Source organism: Leuciscus leuciscus, assembly GCF_965113295.1.
Source record: "Leuciscus leuciscus genome assembly, contig: HAP1_SCAFFOLD_578, whole genome shotgun sequence".
Taxonomy (NCBI): domain Eukaryota; kingdom Metazoa; phylum Chordata; class Actinopteri; order Cypriniformes; family Leuciscidae; genus Leuciscus; species Leuciscus leuciscus.
In genome coordinates, this window is record NW_028118161.1 from 5,110 (window position 1) to 17,167 (window position 12,058).

The 12,058-nt window shown below is 39.2% G+C and overlaps 1 long non-coding RNA gene across 1 annotated transcript; it reads left to right on the plus strand.

Annotated features, from left to right (window-relative positions):
• Window positions 1–1,687: 1,687 nt before the first annotated feature.
• LOC309491799 lies at window positions 1,688–5,005 on the plus strand. The gene is made up of 2 exons (XR_014203307.1): window positions 1,688–1,813; window positions 3,221–5,005. It is a non-coding gene; the product is annotated as an uncharacterized lncRNA (long non-coding RNA).
• The last annotated feature ends 7,053 nt before the right edge of the window (window positions 5,006–12,058 follow it).

Here is a 12,058-nt window from a genome sequence, read left to right on the forward strand (position 1 = left end):
TCATGTTTTTCTGTGTTATTAGTAGTAGTAGTTAAGGTGATTGAGTGCTGTATTTCAGTTTTTTACTTCTTTGTGTATATATATTTTAATAAAGACTCTGTTATTCTCAGTCCTTCATATAGCCCGTGAGTGTGTTTTTTTTTTTGGTCAGAGCAACTGCCCCTCAAAATTCCTGTGCACGTCCCTGTTTGACACGGAAATTCATAAATCATACCAAGTTGTTCTTGAGACGATAGCCTAACATCGCCCAGCTCCCTTTCAGTTTCTTTATTGTTGCTGTCACTCATCTCTTCTTCCACTGCAACTTCACAGTCCTCATCTGTCCCTTTGTCAACTTCTACATCTTCCTCACTCAGTCTGTCTGTCTGTTCCTTCACATGTTCACTCTCCTGTTCTTTAAGCGTCTTCTTTGGTTGAAAAAACTGGTCTATGCTTTTCCGCTTCATTTTTAGGCTACAAGTGATTCATGTAATAAAATACTCAATTAAAATAAATATTTCATATTATCCAATGTCTCAAAAATACTTTACTTACTGCCACAATGGGAGATCAGGACCAACCCTCTCCTCTCCCATTCATTAGGTCATCATCATCTATAGAAAAAGAAAAGAGAAACAGTTAGTCTTTGGCCATTAAACAGTATTGTGGGGTCAAGTAAACTATGTTTGACATACTGGACATATTTATGCATGCATTTGATTTAAGATCTGTTTCGTTTTGATACATGAACACATCTTAAGTGTCAATAATTACGTTTTTTTTTTAAATGATTAAACGATATACATTTTATTTATATGACAGTAAAGTACCACACTGAGATTGAAATAATGCCTTACTAAACGACCTGCAATTAAAAGGAAAATAAAATGATGACGCCGTCATGATATTCTCATTATTTTCCTATCATGATGCAACTGATCGAATTAGGACAAAGTTGGGTATGGGAGCAACTTAATACTTTAGTAGAACGAGGCGTTTACATGGACACTTATAATCGGATTGGCGGCTCAATCGGACTAAAAAACCTTCATGTAAACACCTTAATCGATCCGATTGAGCTCGATCTGAATGAAATTTCGTTCGGATTGAAAGGGGTGGTTTATCCCTTTTGTAATCCGATCGAGAGAACATGTAAACACTTGATCGGATTGAAAACCGAAACTGAAAGGACTGCGCATGTGCGATGACGTTACATAGCGTAATGACGTATGACGCGCGGAACGAGCTGTTCTTCCTGTTGAATAAAGTGTCATATTAATAAGTTTCCCGTCATTCTAAAATTCTCATTTCACTCAGCGTCTGTGAAGTGAAGCAGGACAACGTCCCACCAGTCCTTGTTTTGGATTCTCATCCACAGACGTCTGGTTTTGGCCGCGGGGAGGGGCATTTTTACTGCGTGATCAATAAGCAGCACGGCAAAACGGTTAATATATGCTCTAAATTATGACCAGAGACGAATTAATATTACGTCTGCTGTTTAAAACAAATAAAGAACCAATAGAGGAGAATATTTATGCGGGAAAAGCGGGAAACTCTGTATATTCGTGCAGTGTGCGCATGTCAAAACATCAGATCCGATTTGAAACTTGTGACATATAAACGCGCACATCAACCCGATTACTTTATTTATCAATCATGTAAACACCTTGTTCGGATTCATCAATCGTATTGATTTCATTCCGATTGTGTCCATGTAAATGTAGCTGACTGCTCCGAAAACTTAGCTGTTAGCTGCTAACCAACTAAAACTCATGTTGGTCCCTGCTTAAACCCGGTACTTTGCGGTCTGTAATTTGTAGGCAAGCAGAGTCAAGTCAAGTCAAGTCAAGTTTATTTGTATAGCGCTTTTCACAATACAGATTGTATCAAAGCAGCTTCACAGTATTCAATTTAAATAATACAACAAAGTTTATTTCAAGAGGAATTTATTGATTGATAAAATTAAATTAAATATCCCCAAAATATCCCCAACTGAGCAAGCCAAAGGCAACAGTGGCAAGGAACCGAAAAACTCCATCAAGTGACCTAATGGTGTCCTAAAACTCCATCAGGTGACCTAATGGAGAAAAAAAAACCTTGGGAGAACCCAGGCTCAGTCGGGGGCCAGTTCTCCTCTGGCATTTATGAGGTAGAGGCCGGATTGTAGTTTGAACTGTGGGATTATATGAATGCCTGGCTGAAGAGATGCGACTTTAATCTAGTTTTAAACTGGGAGAGCGAGTCTGAGCAACGAACAGTATCAGGAAGACTATTCCAGAGTTTTGGAGCCAAATGTGAAAATGCTTTCCCTCCTTTGGTGGTTCTGAATATCCTAGGTATGACCAAAAGCCTTGAATTTAGTGATCTTAAAGAGCGCGATGGATTATAGGGCGATAGAAGATCTGTTAAATAGACTGGAGCTAAGCCGTTTAGGGCTTTATAAGTCAGTAGCAATACCTTGTAATTAATACGGAACTTTATAGGTAACCAATGCAGTGATGATAAAATCGGTGTTATATGATCATATTTTCTTGATCTCGTAAGAACTCTAGCGGCGGCATTTTGGACTAACTGTAGCTTGTTTATTGAGGATGCAGGACAACCAGCTAATAAGGCATTACAGTAATCCAGTCTCGAGGTCATGAATGCATGAACTAACTTTTCTGCATCAGAAACTGATAGCATATTACGTAGCTTAGCAATGTTTCTAAGGTGGAAAAAGGCTGTTTTTGTAACATATGAAATATGATTTTCAAAAGACAGGTTACAATCGAGTATAACACCCAGGTCTTTTACTGTAGCGGATAAAGTAACAGGACATCCTATGATGTTAAAGTTGTATTGTGCGAGGTTTTGTGGGCGGTTTTTTGAACCGATAAGTATTACCTCTGTCTTGTCTGGATTTAATAAAAGAAAATTACGCGTCATCCAATCTTTTATATCTTTAACACACTCTGTCAATTTGGAAAATTTAGCGTTTTCATCCGGCCTTGATGAAATATATATTTGAGTGTCATCAGCATAACAATGCAAACTAATTCCATGTTTCCTTATAATATTTCCAAGTGGCATCATATATATTGAAAATAACAGAGGGCCTAACACAGATCCCTGCGGCACTCCATAGTTTACTGGAGTTATGATCGATTTTTCTCCATTTAAATAGACAAAATGGTAGCGGTCAGATAGGTATGATTTGAACCAGCTTCAAATCATGAAAAGAGTCAAATGACTGACACAGTTTAGTCAAACAGTTTAGTCTTCCCGTGCCTTTCCTTATTCGAAACTACCGAAAGCACTGCCACCGCTGTCCGCCATTTGGATTCACCGCGTTCGCATTAAAAACAAGAATACTTTTTTGGTTCAACATTAGCGAGGCGGGTCCCATTATAACATTATCAACCCTTCTGATAGAGTTGCATGTAAGCCATTTTTGAAAATATGATGTATAAAAGCGTGTTCTTCTTACCGTGTTTCGTCGTGTGTCCACGTTAGCCTCACTTGAAACTTGTCGAGAAAAGTTGAAAAGACTGCTTGGCTGGACTGCGCATGTCATAGGGAGGGAGGGAGGCGCCGGCGGGAGAGGCTCTACTCAAGTCATGATGCGTTTAGGGGCGCCCAGGAAACAAAGGTTTTTACCATAAATGTCGTTTTATTTTCAGCCGGCCTGGCTGACATCAATGGGGTGGCAGCTGGGGTGGCAAGACCTTTACTAGGGTTGGCAGCTGCCACCCCGTGCCACCCCAGTAGATTCGCCCCTGGATACACCTTGTTATTAGCTTGTATAATTGTTGATCATTTAGGTAGCATATGAACTACCACAGTGATTTAATTGTTCAGTTCATGTGTAGTTTCACTGGTTAATAAGAAAATAGCCTACATAAAATGTAATTCTTCAAAAGTGTTTAACTGTTCAATATCAATGTTGTATTTAAAAAATAAAAATAAACTGATCATGAGAAAGTGTTGTTTATATTACTTTTACAAATGCTATGTATGTATATATTACGCAATTGCAACGCAAAACTACGGCATTATGTAATACGTAAAATTTCCATTAATGGCGGGGAAAGTTGGAGAGTTCTGCCATTTCTTCAGGTTGTGAGGAATATATATATCTTTGGCAGAGAAGCAGAAGACCTAAAAAACAAAGGACCTAGTACTGAGCCCTGTGGCACTCCATACTTGTGCTTAATGGGTTGTGTCTTCATTCACACAAACAAAGTGGTAGTAGTCTGATAGATGAGACATAAACCATGCCAATGCTCGTCTTAGTGCATATCACCACCTATTGAGCTATTGTGAATTCAGAATTTATATTATACAGAATATGTCCAGTATCAATCAATGATGTGTGTGATGAGAAAATATTGGTTTTAAGATGTGACAAAATAAACATTGGTTTGTTGTTATAATAATAATGCTTTATAAATATAAATTTGGTTCACTGCAGATTTAAGGGGAAAATACTCAGCAATGGAGTTGACTTATGCATGTATACATGGTTTGTCTTAAAGCATATTAAAAACACCAAATAGTCATATAAACAACATTTAAAAGCTTGATTTTAACCACAGGGGGACTTTAATAGGCTACCATTTTTTTTTTGCCATGATCATATGCCAAAAGCAGGTCATTTGTAACTTCAAAAAGCACAGTTTCTGTGATATGATAGTTTTTTTGATAAGGATTTTGATAATGGCTAGCTTAAAGGTATTTTGGTCCCAAAGAAAGCCAAGGGGTTAACAATATTGAGAAAAAGGTGTGATACTAGCTACATGCGTGAAGGATCTAGCATACACATTAGTTTTGATGCTTTACATGTCTAAACGTTTTGATTTCTGTTGGTTTGTGCAATTAAACTGGGGTTATTTGTCTTTTTTCACCTTAGACCAGAAGACACTGAAAGAAGAGAGTCAAGAACTGAATGAAACAGAAGAAAAATACCAGATTAAGAAACATCATGATTTCACATCTGAAGAACCACCTTTCAGTTCCTCACAGACTGAAAAGACTTTACCACAAATGACTCAAAAGACTAAAGGTAATTTCACATGCCAGCAGTGCGGAAAGACTTTCAATCAAAATAGAAACCTTAATGTCCACATGATAATTCACACTGGAGAGAAGCCATTCACTTGCCAACAGTGTGGAAAAAGGTTCAGTCGAAAAGGAAACCTGACAGACCACTTGAGAGTTCACACTGGAGCGAGTCCATTCACCTGCCAACAGTGCGGAAATAGTTTCACTCAAAAAAGAAGCCTTAAACTCCACATGAGAATTCACTCTGGAGAGAAGCCTTTCATCTGCCAACACTGTGGGAAAAGTTTCACTGAAAAAGTAAGGCTTAAAGTCCACGTGAGAATTCACACTGGAGAGAAGCCTTTTACCTGCCTGCAATGTGAAAAGAGTTTTAAACATAAATCAACCCTTAATGCCCACATGAGAATTCACACTGGAGAGAAGCCGTACGTATGTGGTCAGTGTGGAAAGAGTTTCAGATTTACTGTAAGCCTTAATCACCACATGAGGATACACTCAAGAGAGAACAGCTTTATATGTCATCATTGTGGGAAGAGTTTCACAGACAGGACACATCTTAAGGATCATGTACAAATTCACATTGGAGAGAAACCTCACATGTGCCTCCATTGTGGAAAGACTTGCAAAACCAAAGCATACATTGAGGTTCACATGAGAATTCACTCTGTAGAGAAGCCTTTCACCTGCGAACAGTGTGGGAAAAGTTTCACTCAAAAAGGAAACTTTAATGTCCACATGAAACTTCACACTGGAGAGAAATCTTTCACCTGCAATCTGTGTGGGAAGAGCTTCTCTCGAAAAGCAAACGTTGAGGCTCACATGAGATTTCACACTGGATAGAAGCCCTTCACCTGTCCTTGTTGAAATATTTTCTCTATTCTATAGAAAACAACTGTAGAATTAGTTTGAATACAATAAAAGCCAAATGTGTTTGTAAGGCCTTATGGCCTATGTGACTGATCAATAAAGTCTAATTCTGATTTCTGGAACTCTTGACTCCTGAGCTTATTTTGCAAGAAAGAGAAGACAATTCCCTGCAACATAAATTAATAGAAGACAATTTTCCTCAACACCTTCAGTGTGGAAAGGGTTTTGCACTGAAAGGAAACCTTGAGTTTCACATTAGGCTTCACACCGGAGCAAAGCCTCACATGTGCCTTCAGTGTGAAAAGAGATTCACATATCTTAGAGACCTGAAATGTCATTCGCAAACTCATTCTGGAAAGAAATTAAAGGTTCTGAGTGTGGTATGGATTTAATGAAAAAGATACATTTTAAACTCTCTGGAGGAAGGCGATTTACTTACAGATACACATAAAAATTCATGCAAATGTGAGACCATATTCTTGTTCCCTTGTACTCCTTATATGATTAAGTGTTGTTAGGCAAATCATCAGCCTTGGTTAAATTAACATACTTGTCTTTGTAGACTGCAATGTAGGAAGGCAGAACGGACTTGGAAAGATAAATAAATCGCTGGTCTTACATCAGATTTTACGGGCTTCACTTCTTAGGTTTTAAGAATGCTTTCTTAAGCCCACTGCTGTCACTATACCTCCATCTTCAGAATGCTGTGAGATGTTTTTAAGTGCTTTTACCAGAAATACTAAAGACATTAGGTCAGGGTTTTGTGTGTTGGATGGAAGGGTAGGGGATGACTCTTTTAGTGTTAAAACTTTTGATGAGTTTGATTTGGCTTCGTCCACTGATATAAGTTATATTATTGCTTGTTTGAAACACTCAGCTTCTAGTTGGGATGTATTGCCCTCCGGTTTGCTTGGAGAGATGGCTGATTTTATCGGAACGAGTATTACATTGATTGTGAACAGTAGTTTTTCTACAGGTATTTTTCCATCATGTTTTAAGCAAGCAGTTGTTCAACCTCTTCTTAAGAAGCCCACTTTGGAACTTTTGGATCTCACGATCCTATGTGCATCTCTGAATCAACTCCCAGATCAGCTGGACCACCGGGGGATGGAGTGCATTGGCCGAACGTTTGAGCTCACTGGAATGTGAATGGCGCGCAGCGACTTCAGCCACTGCTGACTACACAGGAGGAGATGGCGCCTGAGTTCTTACGAGATGTGAGCGTACACCACCTTGGCGGTTGATGTACACAACAATCGCAATGTTGTCCGTGCGGACTAACAAGTGCTTGCCCTGAAGCAACAGTCGAAACCGGCACAGGGTGGACAACACTGCCAGCAACTCCAGGCACTTGGTATGTCAGTGCAGTCAAGGTCCCGACCAGGAGCTGCACGGCCATTGCACTTAGAGCCCCAACCCGTTCTGGAGGCATGTGTTGTAACAACATGTCTGAACACTTGTTCTAAGTAGGGGTGGGGGGAAAAATCGATTCTTAGATGCATCGTGATGCGGACGTGGACGATTCTGAATCGATTCACAAATGTAAAAAATCGATTAAAAAAACAACAACTCTAAAGCAGACGTGCAGTGCGCGGACAGTCTGTGGCACATAACAGAGACGCATGATGGTTGAGCGCCAAATTCTAACGGCACCCTCTTCGTTAAAAGCTAACGTATGGAAAATTGGCAATTTTATTGTGACCCATTTAGTATTTTTTGTATGAGAGCTGCTTTCTGTATTTAGTTTTCACATCAATATGCTGTAAACCGATCTGTTATACGTACACTAAAAAAATCCTGTAAAAATACGGGAAATTTAGTACAGTAATTTACCGTTATTCATAAATACAGTTGTATACTGTCAATGACGCTGAATTTTACAAGCAAAATAATAACATCAATCTACTGTTCAGTTTTACGGGATAATACAGTATTTTTTCGTCTACTCACGTGCTTGAGCCCGCGCGCTCACAACTCACAGGAAAATCACGACGACTCATCAATTCCCTTCAACAGGCGTGCTGCAAAAGGATTAATATTACCCTCAGCTTTTCTCTTCCGTCAGTTTATCAAGGTAAGTGCAAACTGATAAAAGTGTTACCCTGTGATATTGACTTACCAAATCTACGTCAGGGATTGGGCATTATTTTACCGTTTTTTTTAGGGTTTATTGAAATGTGCACTAAATTAATGATGCTAACAGTTAACGTTACTTAACTTTCTGCCTCTGTTTTACGCAAAACACTTTTACTATTCCTAGAGAGAGAGTATAGCTTAAAGATTGTCTTTAAAGATTGAGAGTTAAAATGGTAAGATTATTTTGCAGTGGATGTCTGTGGATTGTAGTATAAAAATGTTTACTTGCAACATTTGTGCTAAAACATGCAGCAACACATTTGCCTATGTCAGGCACATGCGAGCTCATAGTTTTTTGCCGAATGCATCATTTAAGTGTGGTTTCCCTGAATGCACAAGAACGTTTTCTACGTTTTCAGCCTTCAAGTGTCACACTTACGGCCATAAATATGGAAAATATGGACTAAACTAGATAGTCTAGGTGATTTAACATGTCATATTGACTTGTGTAGCTATAAGTGTGAGGATATCCGTGGTCTTCTTTTACATGTGAAAAGTCATTTTACCGAAGGCAAGACCGTTACGTGCCCTTTCAAACAATGTGACAAAAAATGTACAGTGAAGTCTACATTCACAGCGCATGTGTCAAGAAAGCATAAAGACTGCTCTAAAGAAAGTCTAGTTGACTCAATTGCAAATGCAATCAGCACTGATTATAATAATGAGAGTGATATGCAACTTGGCGGTCCCAGTGAGGCCAGTTATGAAGAAATGGAGATCTACCCAGAAAAAGCAGACGAAGGACAATTTCTCAAAAATGTAGCATTGTTTTATCTGAAACTACAAGCTAAATTGCTCCTTCCATCATCTACAATTCAAACAATTATTGAAGACTGTCAGGAAATACATGACATAAATCAGTCACACCTAATTTCCAAACTACAAGAAAAATTTAAATCACTTGGACTTCCTGAAGCTGACATAAACACTGTGATGGATACCATGAAAAGAGAGGATCTCCACAGGGCTTGCAATAACCACAAACTCAAAACTGACCATAAGAGAAAAATGTTTTTTAAAAGTAACTTCAATTATGTGGAGCCAGTGCCCATTTGTCTCGGTAAAAATTAGTCAGGTAAAGAATGTTTTGCACAATATGTGCCGATAAAAAAGACAATAGCTTCTCTCTTGTCCTCAGAGTCAGTAAGGGAGCAATTGACCTTTCGCCGGCCCCTCCCCCAAAACGGCCATTGTCCAATCACACATCATAGCAACCGTTACTATGTGAGCAGGTCCGACAAACATTATCAAGATGGTGAAGCGTGCGCCCATGGTGTTTGTAAATCGGACACTAGATACCCCGAGAGATTGTCTGGAGGAGTTGTGTTCTTTCCATTCCCAAAGCCGAAAACACAAACAGTGTGGACGGCCCCACTCCCAGTTAAATGTGTTTAACATTACGAAGCATAAATACGTCTGCTGGCTGTGGTATCGATGGCTAACGTTACTTAATTTTTATTTTATTTTTTTCTGATCTGAAAAACTATCCTATCTGTAACTCAAAAAAACATAATATTGTCTGAACCGCGATTTTTATGATCCGTTGCCCCACTAATAAATATTATGGTCTCAACCGCGATTTTTGTGATCCGTTGCCCCCCTAATAAATATTATGGTAAGTGCATTATGAAAGACAATCAAGGAAAGTTATTTAGATGCAAATTAAGGCTATGTCTGGTTAAACAGTTATTGTGTGATTTCGTTTATTGTGCTTTGTCAACTTGAAGCATGAATTTGAGAAAGAAAATAATTTTTGGAAGAAAATGCACCACATACTTTTGTCAATGATATAAGTTATAGCTAAAAGATTGTAAAAGCTTTCAGTTCTATGGAGTCAATATAGGGCCATATATATCTGCAAAATAAAACAATGTTTTGCAAACAAAAAATATGTTTTGCAAAAAAAAAAATGTTTTGCAAATAAAAATAAGAGTATTGAGAATTTTTTTTGCTTTTTTGCAAGTAAAAAAAAAATTATTGCAAAAGAAAAGTTAACCACTGAGAGAAAAAATAAAGTTTAGCAAAGTAAAACTTCAGCAGCATTGACTTTGCAACACATATTTCCCTTTGCGCCGCTCCTTTAAATCCGCGTTTCAGTCATCTGTGCCTCTGCGGCGCAAGCTTTCCTTTGCGCTTCATTTTTCTTTGCGCCTCGCTTTGTGTCCCTGATTTGACGTGGGGGGAGGGGTCAAGAGGTTGGGGTGTGTACAAGGGACGAAGGCGCGTCCCTCTCGTAACGTCATCAGCGCGAGCCCCAGACTATTATTGTCAATAATACATACCTGTGATCCATCACCCGGGCTGCGTTCCAGTCCAAAATTGTCATGCCCTTCACTCACTAACTTCCCTCCGTCTCGTTCACTCGGATGTACGTCATTGCGAGTGCTCACTACTGGCGGAAACTGCAATGGGCTGAAATGGAACGTCCTAAGCCCTTGATCACTTGGAATCAGCTGTGGAGTTGATTTATTATTTACATTTTGTTTCCCTTTAAGAATTTGTTTAATGCAGCATCCAAATGTTTATAGGTGTGTTTGGGTTGTTTTAAATTAAAAATATATATTATTAATATATCATAGAGTTGTCTGTTGTGGTGGTGATTAGATGAGATATGTGGTGACGTCACAATCGTACTGCATTGTGGGACATATAGGTGCCTGAAGTGTACATTGAAGCAGACTCGCTCCCTCGGTCAAAATCGAGGGAACGAGGGTCTGTCCATATAAACTTCCCTCGTCCACTTCACGAAGTGGAACGCACTTCAAAATGGCGGCAGGGATTCCCCCAAGGGGAAGTGCTTAGGGAAGTTCGCAAGTGCGTGTCTAAAAGTGGACTGGAACGCAGCCTCACATGTCTCTGCTCCGCCATTTCGATCGATCCAGTCGGTCTGGGGCTCGCGCTGATGACGTTACGAGAGGGACGCGCCTTCGTCCCTTGTACACACCCCAACCTCTTGACCCCTCCCCCCACGTCAAATCAGGGACACAAAGCGAGGCGCAAAGAAAAATGAAGCGCAAAGGAAAGCTTGCGCCGCAGAGGCACAGATGACTGAAACGCGGATTTAAAGGAGCGGCGCAAAGGGAAATATGTGTTGCAAAGTCAATGCTGCTGAAGTTTTACTTTGCTAAACTTAATTTTTTCTCTCAGTGGTTAACTTTTCTTTTGCAATAATTTTTTTTTTACTTGCAAAAAAGCAAAAGAAATTCTCAATACTCTTATTTTTATTTGCAAAACATTTTTTTTTTTTGCAAAACATATTTTTTGTTTGCAAAACATTGTTTTATTTTGCAGATATATATGGCCCTAAATTGACTCCATACAGTTCTCCCTGCCTAATTGTAGTTGAAAAGTCAAATTAAGCTTGATTAATGATATAGTGACTGATCAAATAAACTACAGCATCGGGAATATAACTCCCATGTGTTTTGCAGCATTTAAAATTTCAGTCATTGTGTTATGCGAAAAAACACACATACGAAATTATTGCTGACAGCACTTTTATTTTCAGAGAGTTTTTTCTTTCACACAAAAACACAACAGTAAGTGTCTTTCAATACTTTTAAACACTTGATTCCTCGTTCTTTGTCATATCACAAATGATGTGTGAACACCGGTAAGCATTAGCCTCGATAGAGACGTAACGTTAGATAGTAGTCGTGTCTCCTTCATTGCGTATTTTTATATTTTGAATATATCCCTCCACTGCACTCTGTAACCCCTTTTGCCTCGATCTGGAGGATATCGCGGAGGTATTGCTCCAAAAATGGTCACTGACACGCACGGGTATACCTCTTTCCGTCATGGCAATCTGTCGCGCTGGTCGTGTTTGACCATTTGTTTGTCGGACGTAGCAACAGTAACTAAGGGGGGCGGGGCTCGGCGAAAGGTCAATTGCAGCAAATAAGAACTAGAGTCGAGCCTGATGATGTTTTTCAGGATTTGTGGGATGGTGCAAATATTAAAAACAACTTGCTGCTTAAGCACACAGCCTCTTCAATAGGCATAATCCTGTATCAGGATTCGTTTGAAGTCG